Source organism: Stegostoma tigrinum, chromosome 14 (assembly GCF_030684315.1).
Source record: "Stegostoma tigrinum isolate sSteTig4 chromosome 14, sSteTig4.hap1, whole genome shotgun sequence".
Taxonomy (NCBI): domain Eukaryota; kingdom Metazoa; phylum Chordata; class Chondrichthyes; order Orectolobiformes; family Stegostomatidae; genus Stegostoma; species Stegostoma tigrinum.
In genome coordinates this window covers 39,837,739-39,865,162 of record NC_081367.1, presented here as the reverse complement: position 1 = coordinate 39,865,162, position 27,424 = coordinate 39,837,739, and positions in this window count along the sequence as shown.

Sequence of the window (27,424 nt, the reverse complement as noted above, 5' to 3'; positions counted from 1 at the left end):
TCAATCATTAGCTAGAGCTCATTAATGGGGAACAGATGAGACTTTGTATTATGCTAAGAGATATTCCATGCCAAATGAAAACTGATTGGCAAAATATGAGAAGTATTTCAGAAGACTCAACAAAAATATCAAGGCCAGTGTTCAGGATACAGATATGGTGAAGAACATAATATAAAGGAAAATAAAGCACATCTAGAATGAGGAAGGCAGTGTTCTAATTCATAGAATTGGGAACATTTTGCTGAGCTGGAAAGAAGCAAAACAAGCCAATAGTAACGTTTTTTAGTGAGATTCCACCTGATAATTCTGATGCTTCTCACCACATCATAAAACTGGTTGATATCCTCAAGTTTTAAGGTAATAAATGGTTTGCAACTTTTTAGTGATAACTTATAGTAATGTATCAGATAGAAAGTGTTACTTGGTCAGAATTCAAAAATTTTAAGGTAAAAACAGAAGACGGAAAGGACCTACACACATAGATGTTTAGCATAAATGACTTTGCTCTGTGCTGTTGGGACAGTGATTCTTCAAAAGTTGACAGAGCAGCCATCTCACATTTGAACTATATAAGACTCTGTGATACTATTTTATGGTAGAACTCCTATGGCAGGTCTCTGAGACAATATCCAAGAAAAAGTTTTGCCTCAAACAGAATTATACTCAGAAGTCAAGAGCTGTTTTGAAAGATAGAGTATAGGTAATCTACAAGTGCTATAACTACAGAACTAGAATGAGAACAAAGTTAATACTTTAAGTCCAATATAACACTTCTTCAGAACTCAAGAGTCATTAGAGTTCTAAAGAAGAATTATATCACATTCAAACTTTCAACTCTGTTTCTCTCTCCATAGATGCTACCAGATCTATTGGATTTCTTTAGCGTTTTCTGTGTTTGTTTCAGATTTCCAGCATTTAATGTATTTTGCTTTTATACTACACAAGTGTTCTCCTTCTCTCAGGCACCTTGTTAAGCCTGTTTTGTCTTCTAAAAATAGTTCTTGTACAACATATTTTCTTGTGTGCAACATATTAAGAAAACAGTTACAAATGGATTCCAAAAACCCTTTCCATTTTTCCTCATGAAATTTTAAAAGGATATGTCCCAGAATATTTAACTCTGATAGTACTTCAAACCTTTCTAAATGATCCAAAAATTGTTGTCAATTGTTAGTATTCTATGATGTTATCCTGATACCATAGAATGTTCCGTTCCATTCCTTAATTCAGTTCAGACGTCTATCTGTGTACCTTTTATATTGAAAAGCCCCTTAATGTCCTTTTAATTCTCTTTCTCTATTTCTCCTGAGAATCTAGCTGGAGTTATTTAGTTTTCATCTTGCCATTTTATGTTTACTTGAAGCTAAGAAAAGTATCATATTTATTTTCACAGATGAGATTATAGTGGTATATTTAGCTGGTAAATTTCATACTTAAAGCGCTGATGAAACTCTCACTATTGAAAGCTAATTAACAAATTAAACATGTGTTAAAAATACTTAACATATAAAATAATTAAACAAATGTATCCTTGCTATTGATTTTCAGCAGATACTGTCTGGTTAGCAGAGAAAAACTGAAGCATGGCGTATGTTAATTTGCAGAATGACATTTTATTGTGCACCTCAGTGGTAGGAACATATTACCGGCACCAAATCATCATTTGAGTCACGAGGCATGTTAAAAAGAAAGAGTCAAAAATTATTTCAAAACTTAAAACATTGCTTTTGCCATAATGAAGTTGTGTATATAATTGATTCCAAACTGTCTGTTAATTGCTTGATAAAATTTGTTGAGTGGCAGCACTGTTTGAGACAAAAGAACCAAGAATGGGGTAGGAAGTACAATCAATGGCCGATTGAAAATAGCCCATATCAGACCATTGGTCAAGGCTGATTTCCAACCGATAGCATTAAATATTACAAGATCCTTAAAAATGTATTAGTCCATGATAGTTTATAATACTGGCAAGATTAATTGCTTTGCCATTAACATACAAAATATGAAATATCATAAAAAATAACATTAACGTGTAATCTGATTTCAGATCAATAAAGTATTATCCACACAAGTGATACTTGTGACATAAGTTGAAGTTTAGTGACATAATTAAATATGACTAAATAAAGCGGTTGGATAGGATGAATTTCACATGCATTTTAAATATAATTCTTTCGAGAGGAATCAACTCTTTAAGCAAATGATCCAATCCATTATATGGAATATTTTCAAAGCTGTTACTTTAAAATCTTACAAAGTAAAGAAGTCGTTATTTGAAAAAAAAATATCGTGCTTCAATTCCTCAAACAGACAACATTTCACCAATCTACATTGGGGAAACCAAGCGGAGGCTTGGGGACCGCTTTGCAGAACACCTCCGCTTGGTTCGCAATAAACAACTGCACCTCCCAGTCGCGAACCATTTCAACTCCCCCTCCCATTCTTTAGATGACATGTCCATCATGGGCCTCCTGCAGCGCCACAATGATGGCACCCGAAGGTTGCAGGAATAGCAACTCATATTCCGCTTGGGAACCCTGCAGCCCAATGGTATCAATGTGGACTTCACCTGCTTCAAAATCTCCTCTTCCCCCACCGCATCCCAAAACCAGCCCAGTTTGTCCCCTCCTCCCACTGCATCACACAACCAGCCCAGCTCTTCCCCTCCCCCCACTGCATCCCAAAACCAGTCCAGCCTGTCTCTGCCTCCCTAACCTGTTCTTCCTCTCACCCATCCCTTCCTCCCACCTCAAGCCGCACCTCCATTTCCTACCTACTAACCTCATCCCACCTCCTTGACCTGTCCGTCTTCCCTGGACTGATCCATCCCCTCCCTACCTCCCCACCTATACTCTCCTCTCCACCTATCTTCTTTTCTCTCCATCTTCGGTCCGCCTCCCCTTCTCCCCCTATTTATTCCAGAACCCTCTCCCCATCCCCCTCTCTGATGAAGGGTCTGGGCCCGAAACGTCAGCTTTTGTGCTCCTGAGATGCTTGGCCTGCTGTGTTCATCCAGCTCCACACTTTGTTATCTTGGATTCTCCAGCATCTGCAGTTCCCATTATCTCTGATACAACTTCACCAGAATATTTTCCTTTCATTCAATCATCTATTTTTTTCTTGGGTGACTGTAAAATTTGTAACTATAGAGATAACATCCTTGTGGAGATGACACAAGATGATTAATGGTCCTTTTAAGAATCCTGTCTCCAGATTCTGTAGCTAGTACAAGGACAACATGAACTCTTGCAGTTGTTTTCCATGTTTTAATGTTAGTCAGATTAGTTTAAAAGTCCAAATGATCTTCCTTAAAGAAACTGAGCTTGTGGCTATGTAATTCAACTCACTTGGGGGATGTATATCTGCATGTTGAGTTATTTATTTGTAATTCTGACAACATTTTCTTCAGTTGACTCCATTACAGTGATATAGGGAGAAGCAGTTTTCAAATTCACTCACTTAACTGTTGGCAGATGTTTTAGATAAGCTATATTTAGTGTGTTTAAAATTGATGGCATTTGAATCACACTTCCAAGGGTATTGGCCACTGATTATAACCTTGTGGATTCACAGATTTATATCCATATAACAGTAAAACAAACAGTGACATATTTAAGCAGCAATGCTAAAACAAATTAGCTTGGGTTACAGGAGTGATTTCATTTGTTTTGTTTAACACTCATAAAGCTGACATTGACCTTCATGCTCATGTCAAACATTTATTTGTTAGATGAATAAAAAGAAACATATTCTGTGATCTTGTTCTTCTTTCCAAACAATCTTGAGTTTGTCCACTATTTATGAGAAAAAAAGGTTCGGTTCATTTGGGATAACAAAGTGTGGAGCTGGATGAACAAAGCAGGCCAAGCAGCATCTTAGGAGCACAAAAGCTCTTGTGCTCTTAAGATGCTGCTTGGCCTGCTGTGTTCATCCAGCTCCACACTTTGTTATCTTGGATTCTCCAGTGTCTGCAGTTCCCATTATCTTTGGTTCATTTGGCTTTTGATTCCAAACTAGAAGGTTGGAGGACTCAATTGCTATTCCAAGAAAGGATTAAACAAAAGCCTACATTTTCAGTTGGGACACAACCCCAACATTTATTTATGTTGTAGTGAATCAGATGATGTTGATGATCCCTGGCCACTATTCAAGGAAAAGCAAGAGATATCCTGAAAGGACCACCTAAAAGAACAGCTCTGTGCAGCTGTTCTCCTAATGGAAGGAATAGGCTATTATTCACAAGGGTTCATGATATGCAAAACAGAAATTTCCAAGCAAGTTCAGTTGAAATGGTGCTTTCCCAAATAAGATCATCTCACTCCAAATTTCATACTTTTCACAAGCAGTGCAGTGCAATTCTTCTTGGAAAACAGCAAAAAGCTAATTGACAGCCATTATCACTTGTTAATGCCACAACTCTCTTCATTAATATTCTGACTTCAACAATAACATCTTGCCAAATAAACTGGAAGATAAAACTCAACAAGGAAACCAAAGTACGCATCTGGTGGATTTAATTCACCACTTCCCCAGAATCACCTCAGTGCTGGACACTAGGTAAAACCTAAGGACACGATAAAGGGGCACCAACCAAGTGCACTCCTCTTTCATAGAAATTAACATCTGGGACCAGCAAACCCAACACAACTGTCCTAGCATTTGTAACAATGTGATCTAGGAGCGTAGATTAACATTGCAGGGGACACAAGCAACCAACATCGAAAGGCTGCAGTAGGGGCACTTTCTGGTCTCGTGGTATTACCACTGAGCTGTTAATCTAGAGACCCAGATAATGTTCTGGGGACCGGGGCTCAAATCTTGCCATGGTAAGATAGTAGAACTTGTATTTTTTTTAAATCTGATTGTTGGAGGGGTGGGGGGACCTGCTGTCTTTACTTGAACTGGCCTACTTGTGACCCCAGATTCACAGTGATGTGCTCTTATCTGCTCTTTGGACATTTAGGAATGAGCAATAAATGCTAACCTAACCAATGATGCTCTCGATCCATAAATGAATAAAAGAAAGGGACAGACACCCAAATCAAAGATTGGACCAGGCTGCATCTTTCTACACTTTGAAACTGAAATTAAAGCTTCTTTCCTCCCCCAACAAGCAACACTGACCACATCAAATGGCTCCCAGGACTGGGACAGCATGGACTTAGAAAGTGAGAATCAGTGAGCCGGTTATTTTAAAGTGCTGCTTGTTAACACCATTGAGATGCCTTCCGTTGCTTCACTGACTTTTTTTTAATCCATTTGGGATACAGTTATAGCTGAATCAGCATTTACTGCCCTTCCCTAAGTGACCCTCAAACTGATTGGCTTGCTGGGCCCAATACAGGGGCAGCTCAGGTTCAACGACATTGTCATGGATATTGAGTCACATGGAAACAAAAGGAGGCAGCAACATCAGATTTTCCTCCCTAAAGAACATTAGTGAATGAGATGAGTTTTTACGACAATTGTTCAATGGTCAAAATTAGGCTAACTTTTAACACTAGAAATCTTTTTAATTGAATTTAAATTTCACCATCTGCTATGAGCCTGGGGTCACTGGATTACTGGCTCAATGACAATGCCATTATTTTATTCTCTCCCCTGCTAAGAGAAGACTGATGGAGCAATTTCCCACATTGCCAGATAAATATTCATTTTGTACCTGTAGTTTAACAACTTGGCTAATGGTACAGATAATTTTGGAGCACAAGTATTCAGTGTTATTGCTGAAACATTATCAGGGCCCACAGCCTTGTTGTACCCAATGCCAATAGTCAATTCTTAATGCTGCATGGAGCGAATTGAATCAGCTGAAGGCTAACGTCTGTGATTCTTGTGACTCTCAGACCAGACCAAGTTTGACTGATTACTTTAGCAGTGCTGTCTGAGGATTCGTGCAAAGGCATCTTTTCTTTTGCACTAGTGATAATGGGAACTGCAGATGCTGGAGAATCCAAGATAACAAAGTGTGAAGCTGGATGAACACAGCAGGCCAAGCAGCTCCTGAGATGTTGCTTGGCCTGCTCTTTTCTTTTGCACTGATGTGATTGGCTATCCCATCATTAAAAATGTGGTTAATCATGAAGTTTCCTCATTTTGTTAATTGTTAATGTCTGGACAAGGTGAGACTACAGAGCATAGGTGTGATCCATCAGTTTTGGGATTACTTAACTCTGTCAATTACATGCTGTTCATTCGGCTTGGCATGCAAATGTTTCTGCGTTGCAGCTTCATCAGGTTGACACCTTTTTAAAGAACCGAGTGCTGTTCCTCAAATGCCCTCTTACACATGTTATTGAACCAGAATGGGGAATGTGCCAAGACATGAAGTCGCAGATTATGGCTGAATACAATTATACTGCCGCTGATGGCCCACAATGCGTCATTGATGCCCATCCTTGAAATGCTAGATCTGTTCACTCCAGGAAACTCACCTTAGATCATTGCGGGTGGGAAGCCATTTAAGATTCCTCGCCCCCTTCCACACTTTAACTCACTAATGAAAAATCTTGGTGAATTTTACTAACATCACTTACATTTCTGACAAAATATGTGCACTGTTATGGTTTGGTGATCGTCTCAGTTTAATTGAGGTAAACTTTCTAACATAAATGTACATTGCAAAATCCTATTCTTTTCACTGCTTTTTTTTTGCTTCCTTGTCTCCCCTGGTACTCATTTTTGAAATCTCGAACGACTGACTCTTGGATGAGGGTGATGTAACTCTATTGATATTGATTCCAATGTGTTGGTCTGTAGTAAAACAGGCTGAATTATAGTACTAGAGATAATGGGAACTGCAGATGCTGGAGATTCCAAGATGATAAAATGTGAGGCTGGATGAACACAGCAGGCCAAGCAGCATCTCAGGAGCACAAAAGCTGACGTTTCGGGCCTAGACCCTTCATCAGAGAGGGGGATGGGGGGAGGGAACTGGAATAAATAGGGAGAGAGGGGGAGGCGGACCGAAGATGGAGAGCAAAGAAGATAGGTGGAGAGGGTGTAGGTGGGGAGGTAGGGAGGGGATAGGTCAGTCCAGGGAAGACGGACAGGTCAAGGAGGTGGGATGAGGTTAGTAGGTAGCTGGGGGTGCGGCTGGGGTTGGGAGGAAGGGATGGGTGAGAGGAAGAACCGGTTAGGGAGGCAGAGACAGGTTGGACTGGTTTTGGGATGCAGTGGGTGGGGGGGAAGAGCTGGGCTGGTTGTGTGGTGCAGTGGGGGGAGGGGATGAACTGGGCTGGTTTAGGGATGCAGTGGGGGAAGGGGAGATTTTGAAACTGGTGAAGTCCACATTGATACCATATGGCTGCAGGGTTCCCAGGCGGAATATGAGTTGCTGTTCCTGCAACCTTCGGGTGGCATCATTGTGGCAGTGCAGGAGGCCCATGATGGACATGTCATCAAGAGAATGGGAGGGGGAGTGGAAATGGTTTGCGACTGGGAGGTGCAGTTGTTGGTGCACCTCCCAGTCGCAAACCATTTCCACTCCCCCTCCCATTCTCTTGATGACATGTCCATCATGGGCCTCCTGCACTGCCACAATGATGCCACCCGAAGGTTGCAGGAACAGCAACTCATATTCCGCCTGGGAACCCTGCAGCCGTATGGTATCAATGTGGACTTCACCAGTTTCAAAATCTCCCCTTCCCCCACTGCATCCCTAAACCAGCCCAGTTCATCCCCTCCCCCCACTGCACCACACAACCAGCCCAGCTCTTCCCCCCCACCCACTGCATCCCAAAACCAGTCCAACCTGTCTCTGCCTCCCTAACCGGTTCTTCCTCTCACCCATCCCTTCCTCCCACCCCCAGCCGCACCCCCAGCTACCTACTAACCTCATCCCACCTCCTTGACCTGTCCGTCTTCCCTGGACTGACCTATCCCCTCCCTACCTCCCCACCTACACCCTCTCCACCTATCTTCTTTGCTCTCCATCTTCGGTCCGCCTCCCCCTCTCTCCCTATTTATTCCAGTTCCCTCCCCCCATCCCCCTCTCTGATGAAGGGTCTAGGCCCGAAACGTCAGCTTTTGTGCTCCTGAGATGCTGCTTGGCCTGCTGTGTTCATCCAGCCTCACATGAATTATAGTACTGACTGTATGTCAGATTTTGAGTATGGCCAAAGCCACAATGTCCTGCCTTCTTGACCAGTTAATGAAAAGTTAACAAAGAGTGTGGTTTCCTTGTTCGCATGAAAATTACTTATCAAATTTAAGGTTGAAAACTTCTCAAGGTCCAGTGACTCATTTGCAAGTAATTTGGCTTTATTTTACAGGGAATTGCAGAGATATTACCATTGACAGAGCAACCTATCAAAGTCTTATGTGCGATCAATGATCAGGTCATTGTCATGGCTCTAAATTGAACTATTACTTTGCACTGATTCATATCTGAAACTGCTTTCTATTAATGTTTAATTGGCAATATAATAACACTGCAAACACTATCTAATTCATTGCATGTTTTTGAAATAATTCTGCCTTGTCACATTTTAATCCATATTTATCTACAATTATCTTAGCCTTAATATCTGTCTTATATGTTTGTTTTTATTTCCATGTCTCAATTTAGTCTTCAAAATGCCAACTTTATTCTAATGCTTGCTCATTTTATTTTGATTTATCTCTACAATTCTTCTCCTAACCTAAAAGCTTTCTCTTTAAGTTCATGTTTGTCTGAATGGTGTTATTCGCCTTAGCCTTATGTACATATGTAGTCATATCAAAGTTCAAAGAAGTAAGGGATGCACACTTGCAAGATTGCTAATTTTCTTTCAGGCTTTTATTACCAAGTACAATAGTATGTGAATTGTAGTATACATCATCATTCAACTGGAAACTTAAAACCATCTAAATCAACGTAGAGTCCGATTGAATTTTGTTTCATTTTTCTTTGCTGGTTTGTTTCTTTCCCTCTTTTCTCCCATCTTTTTTATAAGATTGTAGTTGTTCAGAATCCTGCTATTTACACCTCCTCTAAACACACCACTTGTTTCCTTGAGAAACTCAACAGATCTAGCAGCATCTGTGGGAAGAAAACAGAGTTAACATTTCATGTTGGTGGCACTTTGTCGGTTCTAATGAAGTCACTCGACTCAAAATGTTAATTCTGCCTGACCTGATCCCATGTGATCTAACCTTACTAATTAGTTTATGATGTGGAACTTTATTGAACACTTTGCCGAAGTCCATATAGACAACATCTATCACTTTGCCTTCATCAATCATTTTTGTTAGCTCTTCAAAAAACAGAATCAACATTGTGAGGCATGATTTCCCACACACAAAGCCATGCTGACTATCCCCAATCATCAATTCTAGCTTTTCCAAATGCATGTAAATCTTATCCCTTAGAACCCCTTCCAAATACTTACCCACCACTGATGTAAGGTTCACCAGTTTGTAGTTTGTGGCTTTTACTTACAGCCTTTCTTAAATAATGGCACTACATTAGCCAACCTCCAGTGTTCCAGCACCTCACACGTGGCTATCGATGACACAGGTATCTCAGGAAGGGGGCCTGCAATTTCTTCCCTAGCTTCCCACAAAGTTCAGGGAAACACCCAGTCAGCTCCCAGGGATTAATGTACCTTTTTGCATGTTAATACCTTTAGGACCTCATCTTCTGTAGTATGAACTCTTTTCAAGACGTCACTATTTATTTCCCAAAGTTCCCTAGTTTCCACGTCCTTCTCCACGGTAAATATTGATGTAAAATATGTGTTTAACATCTCACCCATATCCTGCAGTTCCACACATAGATGGCCACATTGATTTTTAAGGGGCATTATTCTCTTTAACCCTTAATGTATATATAGAATCTTTTTGGATTCTTGTTAGCTCTATTTTTGGGGTGGCACAGTGGCTCAGTGGTTAGCGGTTCAGCCTCACAGCACCAGGGACCCAGGTTCAATTCTAGCCTCAGGCAACTGTCTGTGGAGAGTTTGCACATTCTCACGATGTGTGCATGGATTTCCTCAAGACGTGCTCTGGGTTTCCTCCCACAGTCCAAAGATGTGCAGGCTCGGTGGATTGGCCATGCTAAATTGCCCGTAGTGTTCAGGGTTGTGTGGGTTATAGGGGGATGGGTCTGGATGGGATGCTCCAAGAGGCAGTGCGGACATGTTGGGCTAAAGGGCCTGTTTCCACACTGTAGGGAATCTAATCTAAATATGGCAAAGTTATCTCATGTTCCCTTTATGCCCTCCTGATCCCTTGTTTCAGGTCTCCCACGTCTGCAACTCTTTGTTTTTATATTAAGCTTTTGTTTCTTTATTTGTCCCTTTGACCTTATACCATAAAAGCTTTGTCATTTAATCAGTTCTGCCTTTCACCTTACCACTGATCTTCGAATTTTGCTGGTCACTCTTCCCTACTTTCATTTCTAACTTTTCCAAGCTCTGACATAAGTTCACAACTCGCAACATTTCCTCTTTTTCTCACTCTACAGATGCTGCTGAATGTTTCCAGCATTTTCTGTTACTATTTTACATTATAGTTGTGCTAGTGTTCTGTTTCAGATTATGTGTTAAGAAACAATGGCTACCATGATTTAATTGCCTGTTTTAACCTTGCCCTTTCAGTTATTCCGGTGTGTGAGTTGCATTTCTCGGATATTGAACACCTTTCATTGTCACATTATAATTCTGTGGCAGCCTCTCAAGTTTTCTGAGAAACTCTAGGATATCTTGATGAATGCAAAAAGTTAATAAAGTATTTTACTATTTGATTACATTTTCATTTAAAAGTCTTGAGGTGGGTGTAATGTACATGCTCAATGGATAATTGTGGAAGATAAAAATTATTTAAAAATACACCTATAGGTTTAAGATAGTTGTTAAGTAGGACAATTTACTTACAAGTGTCAAAGATAAAATCCTTAAAAAATGTTCTACTGAACATTTTATGCAGATAATCGTTCTCCGTTTCCACATGAAAAGATCAATCTATAGCACCACATCAATAGAAGTTGAATGAGTGTCAAATAAATTAGTTTGTTCAACATAAATTTCATACAGATTTAAAATACTGTGTTACTGATATTCCCTAATGGTATAATTAAATTGATTTAGTGCATGACTAGTGTAGGAGAAGTCTTTCAATTCTTTAGTCCTACAATTGCATTTTTGACAAGTGAATAAAGCTATTATTGGAAATTCAATTACTTTTGCACCAGTTCATCTCAGGATTATAATTAATAACTACTGATCAATTTTTGGAGTTGCTGCTAGTTAAATCTTTCGGTAGTAATGTACAGTTAGTGTACTGTCTCTGCTTTTGTGCAATTTCCAGGTAAACCTAGCCACTCTTTGTAACACAACAATTGTCATGAACTAATGAAGGAAAGGCAGTATTATACTTCACTAGACCAAGATTTTTGATGTGTCAGGCAAAAAACTAAATTCGTATAGCTGATAGAGAAAACGCATTCCTGAAACTAACTGCATAAGAGTGCTATGAATATTCATATAAACAAAACTGATAAACTCTAATATACTTGTAATTTACTGAGAACTTGTAGCAGAAGTTGAACTGAATGCATTGCAAGCACTTTACAAAAGAAAAGAAAGAATGATTGGAAAGCCCTAGAAACTGGGTGATTCCTGAACCCGAAGTGGATGGAATGCTTTATCGTTGTCTTTTAAAGAGGATTTCATGCATATACCCATTGAGTAGCATCTAACCGACCAACATGGATTAGAAAAGTTCTAAAATAAGTTCTGTGCTGATTGAAGCAATCTCAGCCAGTACGATGGTGAACATCATCACTGACCTCAGCCTTATGGATTATGGAATTTTAAAAATGCTGATATTGTGACATCTATGAATGTAAGAAAATAACAGCTACCCAAATTTGCCTTCTGGATTGAGAAGGGTCTTGCACTGCAACCTCCCATCAGGAGCTATAGGTGAAAACTGTGACCAAAATTTCATGACCAGAGTTCCCTCCCAGCTTAACTACACATCTACACATTTTACTCGTTTGGGAAATGTTTCCTCGAGTACAAATACATTTCAGAAGCATCTCATCTGCTGAAAAACACCCTGAGCTACCTAAATTCCCAAAAGGCAGCCCACACAAAATGTAAGCCACACAGTGTGTGATACTAATATCCTGTTTGTGTGCTTAATTTTGCTAAAAATCTGTAATTTCTTTCATTGATTTACCTAAAAATTATCATCTGGAAAGGAAATTCTTTGACAAGTGTAACATTGTTGCCAGCAGCGTTGGACCATTCTGGATTTTAAATTTAACATGGAAACTTGGAAATGGAAAAGTGAGTAAGTCTTCTTACGAGGTTACTGCACAAATTGACTCACAGCACCACAATCTCCTCTAGAGGTGGGGATAAGAGGTCAGTCATGAATCTGCCCCAGGATTTTTAACCTGTGCTATTTTCACCAGTTTGATACATATCAACTGTTCAGCCAAGTGAGTCAACCTACACCAACTCTCATCTCCAAGAAGCTGAGTTGCTGTGGCCATTTGCACTTTTGCACTTATGTTGTACTCCAGGAGTGATGAATACTAATGTAGTAGAGGCTTCCAATTTATTATCTTCAGATAGCTGACGATTCTCTCAATCTTCTGATTGATATGCTTTGGAGATACTTAATATGTTTGGCCATGTTCTAAGCACACTTTCCTTGACCACCACGTCATCAAATGAGACCAAAAACAGAGGTTCTAGCTCAGAGACAGGAATGCTAACATTACATTACCAGAGCTCCTCAAAAAATCATTCTCACAGGTATGAATCAATCTGGTAATACCAAACTAATAGCTGTGGCTGCTGGAAATATGTAAAAAAGACACAAATTGCTGAGAAACTTAACAGGGCTGGCAGTGACTGTGAAGAGAAAACAGAGTTAATGCTTTGAGTCCAGTGAGGATCAAATTATTGTCTGGCATTAGCTTCAACTGCCCAGCTATGCCAATATAAAAATAATAGGTCCAAATGTAAAATAACTTGATTGCTGGAAATCTGAGATAAAAGCTAAATTTTCTGGGAGCACTCCGCAGGTCAGTCAGCATCTGTGGAGAGAGAAGCAATTGAGATTTCAGATCATGATTCTTTATCAGAACTGGGAAATGTTAGAAAGGTAATATATTTTAAGTACTGGGGCAGGGGGTAGAAAAGGAAACAGCGGTCTTTGTTAAGGCAGAAAATGAGAAATATTAAATGGCAAAAAAACTGCAGGCAGACAGGAAAAAAGGCATACTAATGGAACAAAGAAAGGAAAAACAGACCCAGAGGAGACAACACAGTGTGGAGCTGGAGGAGCACAGCAGGCCAGGCAGCATCTGGGGTGTAAGAAAGTTGGCGTTTCAGTTCAGAACGCTTCGGAAATTTCTTTTTGAAGAAGAGACCCAACCTGAAACGTCAACTTTCTTGCTCCTCTGACACTACCTGGCCTGCTGTGTTCCTCCAGCTCCACACTGCATTGTGTCTGACTCCAGCATCTGCAGTTCTTACTTTCTCACAGGTCCAGGGGAGGTGTGAAAGGCAGAATAATGAACAAATGCCTTCCAGATCTAATCTATTGGCAACCTACTGTGCTCTCTCCATTGCTTCATTTAATTGAAATGTATAAGGTTAACTCAGAACAGGAATGAAATCTGGGGTATTCCCATTGCATATGGTTAATTTTCAAATCAGTTGTTGCCGATGCCTTTTGAGACAGGGTTGCTGAGTTGCTGGAGCATCAGACTTTTAACTTGAGAGCCTGTGGTTCACATTCCTGAGCAGGTGCTGTTTTGGGGGCAGGGATAGATCAGGCAGCTCAATTGATTACCCTCTCTTTGGAAACTTCTAGTTCCCTGACCCCCAGTGCTTCATCTTTATGATGGATATACAATCCCTAAACATGTCCTTACCCCACAAGGATGGCCTACAGGCCCTCAGTTTGTCCGTCTCCAACAGAACCATCCAATTCCCTACACAACCCTCATCCCCCAAGTAATACCCTCCTCCTGTACTTCTGCCCTCAAATCCCCTGCCCTGAACAAAAATAGAATCCCCCTGGTCCTCACAAACCACCCCACCAACCTCTATTTCATTCTCTGCCACTTCTGCCACCTACAATCCAACCCTACGGCCAAAGAGTTATTTCCCTCCCCACCCCATCTGTCTTTCTTATGAACCACTCACTCCGCAACTCCCTTGTGCACTCCACACTGTCCACTAACACCACCACACCAGGCATTTTTCCCAAAAACCACAGGAGGTGCAACGCATGCCCCTACGCCTCCCCTCTCATCTCTATCCGAAGCTCAGGATAAACTTTTCATATCCAACAGGGACCTGTACATCCTCCAACCTGGTCTACTTGTATCCGTTGCTCCCGATATGGCCTCCTCTACATCGGTGAGAGCAAACGTAGGCTCTGACTCATTTGTGGAGCTACTACACTCTGTACGCTATAGTCATCAATTCCTTCCAGTTGCTAAACATTTTAACTTCCCCTCCCACCCACCGGGTGATGTGTCCATCCTGGGTCTCCTCCAGTGCTACAATCATGCCACATGCAAATTGAAGGAATGACAACTCGTATTCCACTTGGGATCCTATAGCCTGATGGCCTAAACATAGAATTCACCAGTTTCAAAATCTCCTCAACCCCGGCCTCATCCTATGTCCAACTCTTCCTCCCATCTCTGCTTCCTTGACCTGATTCCACTTGTCTATTTCGTTCCCCACCCATCTTACCCACCCTTCACACTGTCTAATCCCAATTACCCCTACCTGCATTCACCAATCACCATCCCTCTTACCATCCCCCAGCCCCGCTCGTCTTTCCTCTATTTATTTCCCAACTCCCTTCCCCATCCCCAGTCCTGATGAAAGATCTGTGCCAGAAATGTCGACTCCCCTGCACATCTGATGCTCCCTGACCTGCTGCGTTCCTTCAGTTCCACACTGTATCGACTCTGATTCCAACATCTGTAGTTCTTGCTATCTTCTAGTCCTTACCCTTGATAATTTTTCCTTCAATTCTTCCCAATTTTTCCAAATCCAGGGGGTTGCTATGGGCCCTGCATGGACCCCAGCTATGTCTGCCTGTTTGTCATTTATGTTGAACAGTCCGTGTTTGGTACTTACACAAGTACCGTTCCCCAACTCTTCCACCATCACATTCATGACTGCATTGGTGCTTCATCCTGCACCCAGGCTCAACTGGAGCAGTTCATCGACATCACTAACAACTTCTACCCCTCCCTCAAATTCACTTGGTCTATCTCAGACACTTCCCTCCCCTTTCTTAACCCTCTGTTTCCAGTTCTGGCAACAGTTTACGGATTGGCATTTACTATTAACCCCAGAATTCCGTAACTACATAGACTACACCTTGTATCCTGTATCCTGCAAAAACTCCATCCAGTTTTCCCCATTCCTCCGCTTCTGTCTCAGCTGGTCTGATGAGGAAACGTTCCACTCCCAAGCATCCCGGATGTCTGCCTTTTTCAAACAATGCTCTTTTTACCCCTCTGTCATCCAGACAGAGCCCTCCACTGTGCTTCTTCCATTCCCTGCACCACAGGTCTTAACCACCTTCATTCCCCCAAAACATAATAAAGATAGAGTCCTCCTTGTTCTCACTTTCCATCCCACCAGCCTCCGCATCCAACGTGTCATCCTCAAACACTTCCACCAACTCCGATTAGACCCCACCACCCAGAACATCTTCCTCTCCCCACCCGTCTCTGCTTTCCACAAGGACCATTCCCTTCACCACTCTGTAGTTCACACCACACTCCCCACTAATCACTTCCAAACTGCCCGGTACCTTCCCCTGTAACTGTAAAAGATGCAACACTTGCCCACACACCACCTCCCTCACCCCCATCCAGGGCCTTAAATCGCCCTTTCAGGTGAGACACAGCTTCAGCTGCATCTCCTCCAACCCAGTCTATTGCATCTGATGCTCCTGATGTAGTCTTCTTTACATTGGTGAGACCAAAGTTAGACTAGGTGACCGTTTTGCTAAGCATCTTTGCTTGGACTGCAACAGCTGACCTAAGGTCCCGGTCACTGCCCATTTCAAGACCCTGCCCTACTCCTCCTCTATCATGTCTGCCATCGGCTTCCTCCAGTATCGCAGTGACTTGGAACGCAAATTTGATGAACAACATCTTATCTTCTGCCTGGCACCCTACAGCCCAGAAGACTCAACATTAAGCTCTACAATTTCAGATAACTTTCCCACTCATGCCCTGGTTCCCTTTCCAGCCTCACCATTTCACCTTCTGACCCTCCCTTCCAGCCAGCAGCCAGGTTCATCCCTCTCATCGACCAACCAGGTCATATCTATTACTACCCCCCTCACTCCTTCCTTATCTGCAGCTCCCCTACCCTCACATCCAGTCCTGAAGAAATATTATATCCTTTCCTCTAGATGCTGCCTGGTTTGCTGTGTTCTTTCAGCCTCCTGTTTGCCTACCTTGGATTCCAGCATCTGCAGTTTTTTGCCTCTAGTTCAATTGGCTGGATGGCTGGTTTGCAATGTAAAGTGATGCCAACAGTGTATGCTCAATTCCCCCACCAGGGGGTTACCACAAAGGATTCTCCTTCTCAACCTCTCCCCTTGCCTGAGACATGGTGACCCTCAGTTTAAACAACATTAGTTTTCTTTCATTAATGAAGGACCAGCCCATTGGTTTGGTAAGATTGTGATGAGTTTGCCTTTTGTGCCCATTGAATCTTCAAGGACTCCCTTTCAATTATTTAATTACAAGCACAATCTTGTCAGTGGATCTTCACAAAAATGAAGACAGGATTTCAATATTAGTTTCATATATAGTCTTCTTTTTCATTAATTTACAGCTTTGCTTGTTCATCATAATTGGTGATGGTTTGGAATTTTAAAGAAGCAAGGAAGCAAAACTCATTTACTTCCTTACCTAGCATATGTGTATAGAGTTCAATGAAGACAGTTTAGAAAAAGTTTATATAGAACATGCTGGACTTTGTGCTGCCAATACTTGACTGTACTATGTAACATACTGTGTCCTTTACGTTATAATGATAGGGCATAGTATTGTAAAACTTGGCAAAAGGCAACAACTAAAAGCACAGTGTGAAACAAAAAAAAACAATAGTCACAGCCAACTGAGCAGGGACTGGAACTTAAAGCAAGTGTGGGTCAGAGATGGGTACAATTCTATGGCCACTTTGATTCTTCAGCATGAACTATCTTCAAATGTGGCTCCCCAAATACAACATGAGATTGGTGAATTTACCTCAAATATATTTATTAAATTACACCAAATATTTACATTTGGGTTGTCTGTGACGTTCACTGTTGGTGAAACTATGTAGATTAATGTTTAAAACATGGCTTACTTTATTTCTCCCTGAGTTCTATTGATTTTCATTAAAATTACAGCAGGAGATCATGAAGTCCCAGGCACAGCATCCATCATATTCTGCATGCATACTTTTTACGTAGTCCTGAAAAGCTGAGTTTGTTTAAATATTTTAAATCTATCAAATCAACAAAACTTCACTTTAACAACATTTTACTTTTTATAACAATGATAATAAATACTAGGTTCCAGGAAAATATTTCTCTTTCAGGGAAATGGGTTAGGTTCACACATAGCTTGCAGCAAATAAACATCAAATAAATGTACTAAAATCCTCTGTACATACACTTCTCTTGGTTTGGTCAGCAATGCAGTTTGCATCTACAACAAATAACATAGAAAACCTGACCTTGGAAGTACAAGGAAATTGTGAAGTTGATCTTAGTTGTCCAGTGAAGCATTGCCTTATAGCCATTTTTTTTTCCCAGGAGCTTTAGCAGCAGTGAAGAGGCTCACATTTTAATGCATAGTTATCAGTAACACGCCACTAGGCAACGACATGATCAAAACAGCTGAAACATCAATGGGAATCTATTGTTTAGCCAATAAAGTCTGGTGGCAAGAGGCCAAAATGTCAACCAGAGGAAATAGTCACTGGAATTAATGTACACCTCCAGGAAAAACAGGGAACTGAGGAGGGAAAGAGCATGTGGAAGATGAGGGCTAAGAAAATCCTGTGGGTCCTGGAGGAGCAATAATCAGAGTGAATGTTTTTGTGGAGTCTTATACTCACAAAGATTGGTTTACATTGTGTTGTTGTGAAATATCGATGGGGAAACAACTGCTTTTTTTGTCTGAGCATGCATTGTTAAAGAATCTAGTGTCAGCACAGCATGTGGAATGTGTAAAGCACTAAGCCTTTGAACAATGTGCAATACAAATGATACATGTGGTGAAGTTTTCTCCCTTTGTGATAGTATATCAAGGACTGGAATTTCACATTCGTTGCACAAAATCACTTCCTTAACTTCCGATTGCCTTCTCATACCTCCATGACAATGCATGTCTCTATCTTCATTCCATCTCCATGTCAACATGTGATCCCACCCAAGCCCAGGACTCCTCATACTCTGTGTCTCCTCAGTAGGCATTTACCCAATAGACTCCAAGGGCAGACCTCCGGAGCCACGTAGAGATGAGAAAAATAACTTTCTAAAAAGTAATTAAGATGTCACACTTGTCAGTGAAAACAACACCTCCACTCACAAACTCAGTTAAAAACTTTTTGATCTCCTCATATGGCTAATCTATGTTAAAATCAAACTTTCATTCAGTATCTTATCAAAGACAACAAATCCTTTCATAGCCTCTTTGAATTATTAACCAAATTATAAACTGAGGAATTTATTACATTTTTTTTAACATTTAAAACTCAGCCAAGTATTAACAATGGCATAACAGCCCAGGAGAAGAGTCAACAAGGAACTCTGTCAAAACTGTGTAATAAGTGATCAGTTTTCATCTCTATCCTACTCTATGTGCCATGTCAATGAAAGCAGATCGTACTTTTTTCTTATAATTTGCACTGATTTAAACTTTTATTTAAGGGTGTAAAGGGCAAGCAATTTCAAAAACTTCAAAAAATGATACTTGAAGGGATTTTATCCATCCTTCAACAGTATTTATGACTAATCCTTCAGATTATGACTCGTTCATTGTGGATTAGGTTTCTGATAGTCACCAAACTGCTTTAATTAAGTGTTAAGTTCGTCTTGCCCTTCTGACTTTGTACCTATATGATTTTCACCCTGCACCTACCCCTTGTATATATCAGAAATGAGGACAGATGTCCACATCTGGGTCAAGCAAGTAACTTGTAATGGTCCATGGAGTTTTCTTTGTTCAGAAAAAAGCCCAGTCTGATGTTTATATTTTAGCAAACACATTTTAACATAAAAGATCTGCTATTTTAGGGCACTAGTACAATTTGCATTACAGTGTTCCAACATTTCTATTTTACAGTCCCTTTTAAACATTTTACTCTTATTGGCAATTTCCTCTGCACAGGACCCAGTTTTGTTCCAGTTCCTCATAGTCTCATCAGGCTGACAGCATAAAAATACTTGGGGCTAAACATACAGGGGGGGCTTTTCCAAGCAAGGCAAGCCTGGTTTGACTGCCTCTGGGGAGGTACATTGCCTGCAACTGATGTGAAGTTGGGACCCTGGCATCATCCCACCCTCTTCTGGGTTTCTGTGGGCCTTAGTTGAAAGAGATCAAGGTAATTCTAATGGATCCATCAGTTACGCTGTTAAAGTGATAAAATAAAACTAAAACAGTTTTAGCCATATCAGATTCTTGCAGTTAGGGAATGATTTCTGACCTGTCTGCCTCTTGCCAGGGTCATTGAACTGAGCATAAAATGGGAGGAACTTCTTCAGTAAAACTGAGAGCTGGGAAGACTTTGATCTGTTACATTGAAGAGCTCCAGTTATGTTAAGAGACTGCTGCTCAAAGCAATTCTTTGCTCTGTTTGTGCTATCAATGCTTGATAGATGATTGTCAACTTTTCAGAAGTCAGTTTCCCTGGCTCGTATTTCAATTACCTTCAGCTCTACAGCTCTGCTCCAGCCTACACCTCTGCACAAAAGCAACATATGTAGCTCCATCTGCCACCTTTGCTGTTGCTTAGTAGAAGCAACAATGCCTATAACTGTAGCAGCAAGGCCATCAGCAGCAACAACAGCTGTCTCTTCCTTTGTTCCTCTATATAGTACATAGACGGTGACCCAACGTTCCAGCTAGTAATAGGTATTACGCCCAACTCAAAATCTGTCGATGGAAGATGTCTCAACATGCTTAGGTACTAATGCCTCAATAATCTTTGAAACTCACAGCATGTCACAATTGATAAAACACATCTCGGAATAAGATATCTTTGCCAGTGAAGTAAGTGAGCACACAGTGCTGGCAGATACAAAGGTTCCTTTAGTTGAAGATCCATTCTAGACACGCACCATAACACCTCCATCAAGACTTCCACCCAAACCCTTATCCCCTTCTCTTTCTTGCAAAAAGTTTTGCGCTCTTTTTTTCTCACATGGAGTCAAAGGGGAAATGTATGTATGTGCTTGTAATGGCTTGTGTGTAGAGAAATGATGGCTAATACTTGTGTACAATGAGCAGTGCTGGAGTTGCTATTGTTCCTGTACCAGTTTTTGAAGATTTATTAATAGTAATATGTTTGGTCTGACATCATTATGTGACTGATAATGAATCATTATCTCAATTACATCTCATGCATTTACTTCTCATTCTATCAATTTTGTATCAGGAGCAATGTGGTGTAGTGCTTCTCATACGTTAGAGTTAAAAAAGAACACATTGTTGACGCGGATCCCAATTTAAACCATGTTGTTTTTATTTGGGACATTAAGGAGTCAGGGAGCATTTATGTCATCCTTTGATCTCTCCTTGGGAGAAGGGTCTAGGCCCAAAACGTCAGCTTTTGTGCTCCTGAGATGCTGCTGGGCCTGCTGTGTTCATCCAGCCTCACATTTCATTATCTTTCAAAAAGAAGGGACTTTATAAATAAAACCTCCCAAAACAAGTTATTGTGAGTAAAGTGTTTTCAATGCATGAGCTTTAGGTGAAATTTCAATACCTATATCTATTACACATTGGGAGCTTCTCAAGTAAATTGCTCTCAGAGAATGTAAATGACATGGCCTAGAAGATCCACTCAAATGCATTGCTTTCTTTAATTCACCTCATATCAGTGTATCACAAAAGTTGTGGAATTCCAAGCACAAGTCGTCTTCAGGTCAAAGTAAGATTCTTCAATTTTTCAAAATCAGTTTCAAAAATACTACATCAGAGACTAGCTTCACCCAGAAAAACAGCCATGGCCATGACATGAATCTTTTGGGAGTTTTCATGAACTGTGCTCATGCACGGGTCTTCAGGAAGGCTGCAAAAGATGACCTGGAACTTGCAGACACAAGTGCGCTCATGGTTAAATTCTGAAAAGGTTTCCCTAAGGAACAGACTGTTCAAACTAGAAAGTGATTGTATGTGAGCTAGAAAGTGTTTTTCAGTGTCTTTTTTTCAACTGAATTTCAGTCATTTAAAATCTTACTCACAGGTGATAGAATGACACTAAATATAAATGTTTGTTATTATGCAATGTATCAATTTTCAGCAGTATCATTCAAACTTGGTAAGTTACCACTCAAATAGGGCAAGGATTAACTGTTTACATCAATTTTTTAAAAAATCTTCAAAATATTGCCTTGTTACAAGTTTAAGTGGAAGCCTGAGGGCTAAAAACTCATCAAAATGGGCAAAATGCTATATGAAATTGCTGGCAGACTCACACTACACTCAGATCCTTCTATTTACTATATCTGAGAGAAAACCCTGTGTTTATTTTACTATGAAGAATTGGTAAATTTTGTGAAGAATTCTGCAGTTTCTCATTTGCAATATTTTGTGATTTTGCTACACAAAGTGACTAAAGGGATATTCACTCCTACATATCTGACTGCGAATCTTCACCTTCATTACTATCACTCAACACTTATATGTTAGGAATGTATTATCAGGAATATGTGTACGTGCTGTATTTTTGATATATGCTCTTGCAGTGCATAAACCTCCAATTTTGGGAATCAAAGATATATCTCTCTGCAAAAAGAGATAAGAAATGGAGTTAACAAAGTGTGGAGCTGGATGAACACAGCAGGCCAAGCAGCATCTCAGGAGCACAAAAGCTGACGTTTTGGGCCTAGACCCTTCATCGGAAAAGGGGGTGGGGGAGAGTGTTCTGAAATAAATAGGGAGAGAGGACGAGTTGGACCGAAGATGAATAGAGGAGAAGATAGGTGGAGAGGAGAGTATAAGTGGGGAGCAAAGGGAGGGGATAGGTAAGTCCGGGGTGGACGGACAGGTTAAGGGGGTCGGATGAGGTTAGTAGGTAGGAAATGAAGGTGCGGCTTAAGATGGGAGGAGGGGATAGGTGAGAGGAAGAACAGGTTAAGGAGGTGGGGAGGGTCTAGGCCCAAAACATTAGCTTTTGTGCTCCTAAGATGTTGCTTGGCCTGCTGTGTTCATCCAGCTCCACACTTTGTTATCTTGGATTCTCCAACATCTGCAGTTCCCACTATCGCTGAAGAAATGGAGTTATTACATTTTGTGAAAACAACTTTCTTTTCCTGCTTAGCATACATGAGGAAGTCTATTTCTTCTGCTTCTCTTATGCCCAGCAATATAACTCTTGATTATTCCCCTAATGACAAGTTAATTTTAGGTGGCCAAGTAGTTACGTAGCCAGGTAGGCCTGAGCTGAAACAGGGGGTGGAACTTTCCCAGTCCCTGAATAAAATGGGCAATAGCAAGATAATTGGGAATTTAAGGAAAAATTCTGCTGCGATGTCACTTTACATGCAGGGGAGGCACCTGATTTGATTTGATTTATGTGATTTGGTTTATTATTGTCAAATGTACCTAGCTACAATGAAATGTTTTGTTTTGTGTGCAGTACAGGCAGATCATCACCTATTTCGTGGATTGGAGCAAGGTGCGCCTGAGGGTTCTTCACTATCTCCCTAAGCACTTAGTCACACCCTGTCTGCTTCACCTTGTATGGTCTTCTTTTGTGCATTGCCACATCATTCAGAACTTATACCTCTGTGTCGCTGTGTCCCTTAACGCAGAAACAAAGCCAAGTGGCCTGTCATATTGTCAGTGTGACCACTCAAAAGGGCAAGTATCTTGCTGTGGAACCATAGTACACCAAGGTCATACCTGCAGCATGTGCCAGTAGCAACAATACATGTGGCGAATGCACTGCATTGTTTTAACCTAGTGGCCATGTCTGGAAATCTTAGGGTTAATGATGACTGTCATCAATCAGAGGTACTGATACAGTAGGATATATGGTCTAATATCAGTCAAGAGATTTGGGCACGGTCAGTTGGGCCCTTGAGTGGTCTGGGTAGCAATGTTAATGTAATTACAATGTGGTGGGGGCTGGGGAGAAGGGGCTTTGCCCAAGAGATCCAGTGCAACCTGAGAGGGAATTCTTGGTAACTTGGCCAGGAGCTGCACACGGATTGGCCAGGGAATCTGGTCAATCATTAGGCCACATTCCAAATGAAACAGGGGACTGAGTCTGGTGATAGGGAGAGACTAGCAATCCCTTCTACAGGGTTCGACATGGTGCTCCGGACGTGTAGCTTGTTTAGCTGGATCTTTATAGCACAGCAGTCAGTCCAGCTACTGTCCCTGAACAGGGTGGTGCCTGCCATGGAGAAACAGGCTGTACACCACCAGGTGCTAAGTCACCAACATCTGCACTCCATCGTCCCATGCATTGGTCCTCAGGACTGAAGGCAGGATAGGAGAGGGGAGCTTGTGCTTAGCTCGGATGCCCCCTTCCCCTACTCACAAGGAAACGGGATGTACAATGATGTTCCCAGGCAGAACAGGGACCCACAAACAGGCTCCTTGATAGTCTCCACTCAGAAGGCTGCGGAGGTTGGCTAGGCCTCCACTTCTACTCTGCCTATCCCCCTCCAAACACTGGTCCTTTCACTGAAGAGGGTCAGCATATCAAAGAGGTCACAAAGGTCAACAACACAGAAGAAAAAGGCCATTTGACCCATTAAGTTTTAACTGATCAAAAACAGACACCATTCTAATCCCATTTTCAAGCACTTGGCCCATAGTTTTGCATGCCTTGTTTATTTATTCTGGGGCGAATGTGTCACTGATTAGGCAGCATTTATTGCCCATCCCTAATTACCCAGAGGGCAGTTAAGAGTCAACCACATTGCTGTGGGTCTGGAGTCACATGTAGGCCAGACCGGGTAAGGATGGCTGTTTCCTTCCCTGAAGGATACTAGTGAACCAGATGAGTTTTTCCAACAATTGACAATGGATTCACAGTCATCATTCGACCCTTAATTCCAGATATTTATTGAATTCAAATTCCACCATTTGCTGTGGCAGGATTCAAACCCGGGTCTCCAGAACATTATCCGGGTCTCTGGATTAACAGTCCAGCGATAATGCCACATGGCTAATGCCTCCCTTGGCATTGCAATTACACATCTAAGTTCTTCCTCAATATTAGGAAGATGTCTGTGTCTTCCACCCTTTCAGGCAGTGAGTTCCAGATTTCCACAAACATCCAAGGAAAAATACTTTTCCCAGCATCCCCTCGAAACATCCTGTCCCTTACGTTATATCTGTGCCACCATGTCATTGGTCCCATCACAAAGGGGAAAGTTCCTTCCTGTCTATACCATTTACATCCCTTATAATTTTATACATCTCAATCGAATCTCCCCATCAGTCTCCTCTACTCCAAAGAAAACAACCAGTCTATCCAATCTCCTTCATAACTGAAACTGTCCAGCCCTGGCAGCATCCTGGCAAGCACCCACTGCACCTTCTCCAGTGTAATGGCATCCCTCCTACAATGTACATTCCAAAACTGTACACAATAATCCAGTTTGCCCAAACACAGGCACCTTTTGGGGGGAGGTGGGGGGTTGGGGGGAGGTGGGGTTGCTGAACAAACCTCCAGGGCCAACAGACTTCACCACAGAACAGGTCCTTCCAATCCATGTCGGGGGCAGGGGAGCTCAGCGCATTGCTTTGGAAGGGAGAGGAACAGCAAAGTCTACTAATAACATATATGTGGATGCCAGCTGAGAAATTCTTGTCAATAGTTTGTTTACAGTAATAAGACAATGTGATGTAAATGGTTTCTTTAGCACACAATGCCATTTTAAAATTTTAGTTTTTAAATGATGTTATGTAAACTTATAGTGTTTCATAAACACTTTCTTTTCACCGTTCATGACGTTGGCCCTCTTCCTGTTTTGACTGCAGCTGCTTTGTAGCACCCTATGATATCACTCCTTCATCATTCAAATACATTTGATATTTTAACATCCTTAAGTGGAATATATAGAAAATGTCATGATCTTATCTATCAAGTCTTCAAGAAAAACTCCTCATCTTAATATTACAAAACAAAACTTGACTCCCTTAATAATAAAATTGCACACTTATCCTGAAAACAAAGAAATGGCTGAGTGACTCAGAAATGGCAGGTCATTATTGTGGACAAAAGCTGTTATGGTAGACTTTATCTGAGCCGTCGCCATTTTATTATCTTTCTAGGGATCTGGCCATTTCTCACAAGGATCATGGCACAGGTATGGAACATTTTCATGGAGCTGGTATTGGCCTGTGCTTTTTTTTCTTTCAGTACACATGCATAACCTGCCTTACACATACTGCACTTTTATCAAATAACAGTTGGATTTTCAGTAAACTTTATAAGCAGGTTTGGATTAGAATGCATTCAGTCATGCTTGTCAGGACAAACTCTTCTGTGTGACATTTACTCAAGATTAAAAGTATACGTGCCTGGCTAATCACCATAAAACTTATATTACATTATTGGTTGGCATGTGCACTTTTTAAAATTTTATGTTATTTTCCAGAACTTACTTTATAGTTTATATGCTACTTATAATTCATTGCAACCTCCACTTTGGGCTTTAATAGCAACTTTTAAAATATCATTTGTTGCACAATATGTAAATTGCAAAAATACATGAGACAGAACACAATGCACAATTTGTTACATTTAAGAGGGTTAAAGCAATAACAAATGTATTTTCATGATATGAAATTCAGCAGTATTTTTAAGCCCTTCTTTGCATAATAATCAAAACTTGTTATTTCCAGGTTGTTTGAATTTTCTGTGTTAAAAATGGTGGTAGAAATATAAGCCTGAATTCTTGCTCCATGATTTGGAATACAGAGACTATTTAATTTTCTGGAGCACAACCCAACCCAGGAACAAGTTCCTGGCCCGAAACGTCAGCTTTTTGTGCTCCTAAGATGCTGCTTAGCCTGCTGTGTTCATCCAGCTCCACACTTTGTTATCCTTGGAACTCTGGTCCTGGTTTCACACGGATCTGGCACCATCTCAAATATTCTAAAAATGCATGAAGCATAAAACTTCAGCCCTCATTCCTCAGCCAGTAGCACATGCTCAATCCGTGTAACAGAAGCAAACTTGTATGCTGACCAACACCACAACAGGCTCTTATGCCTCCCATTCAAGCTTATGCCCCTGTACCAACACCATAGGCCTTTGTTTGCTTTTTTAAAAAGCGCCTTACAACTACATTTGTGAGTCTTCATAGCTCCTATGCCACTAAGTGCCAAATCATGCTAACCTATTCCCCTACTGTGTTTTCTTTACTGTCACACCAACCAGCCAACTCACCTGTAATCGCCTCAAGGCCCTGCTGAAATCAGATAATACAAAGATTTTAAGTCTCATTTGAAGAATTCACAGGGCCCTAGCTTCATGTGTTTCGGGAAGAGTGCACTCAAAGTAGGGCAGAAGCCTAGCTCCTTCCTGCCCACTTGCCAAACTTACTGCCATAAAAGGGAGAGTGGGCTGACACCAAGGTTTGCTGCCTGTTCACCACAAAGACAGAAGGATTTAATGTCAGAGATAATGGGAACTGGGGATGCTGGAGAATCCAAGATAACAAAGTGTGAAGCTGGATGAACACAGCAGGCTAAGTAGTATCTCAGGAGCACAAAAGCTGACGTTTCGAGCCTAGACCGGGACTTGCTCTCTGATGAAGGGTCTAGGCCCGAAACATCAGCTTTTGTGCTCCTGAGATACTGCTTGGCCTGCTGTGTTCATCCAGGATTTAATGTCAATTGAGTTTGTTGAAAGTGAACTGTGAATGTTCCATTTCAGACTTCTGGGAGGTAGGGATCTATTAACCTGATTTTGGTGTGGATTCGATTGGCATCTACAACAAGTGGTTCAGTCCTTGTTCCAACTAGGATAGATGTGGACCTGTTCCCTTGCCTCACCTGGATGGATATTGTGTCAGTCACTGCCGGTTCACCTGCCTTCAAACAGAGAACACGAGATAAGGAGGGATCCTGACAATGTTAATGAAATGAAAACCAGACCATTATTCGGAGAAAAAGCAAGATATTAATGTTTTGGGAGTAAGTGAGAAAGTGGAGTTAGAAAAGAGCCTGTGAGGAACAATACAGCAATATTGA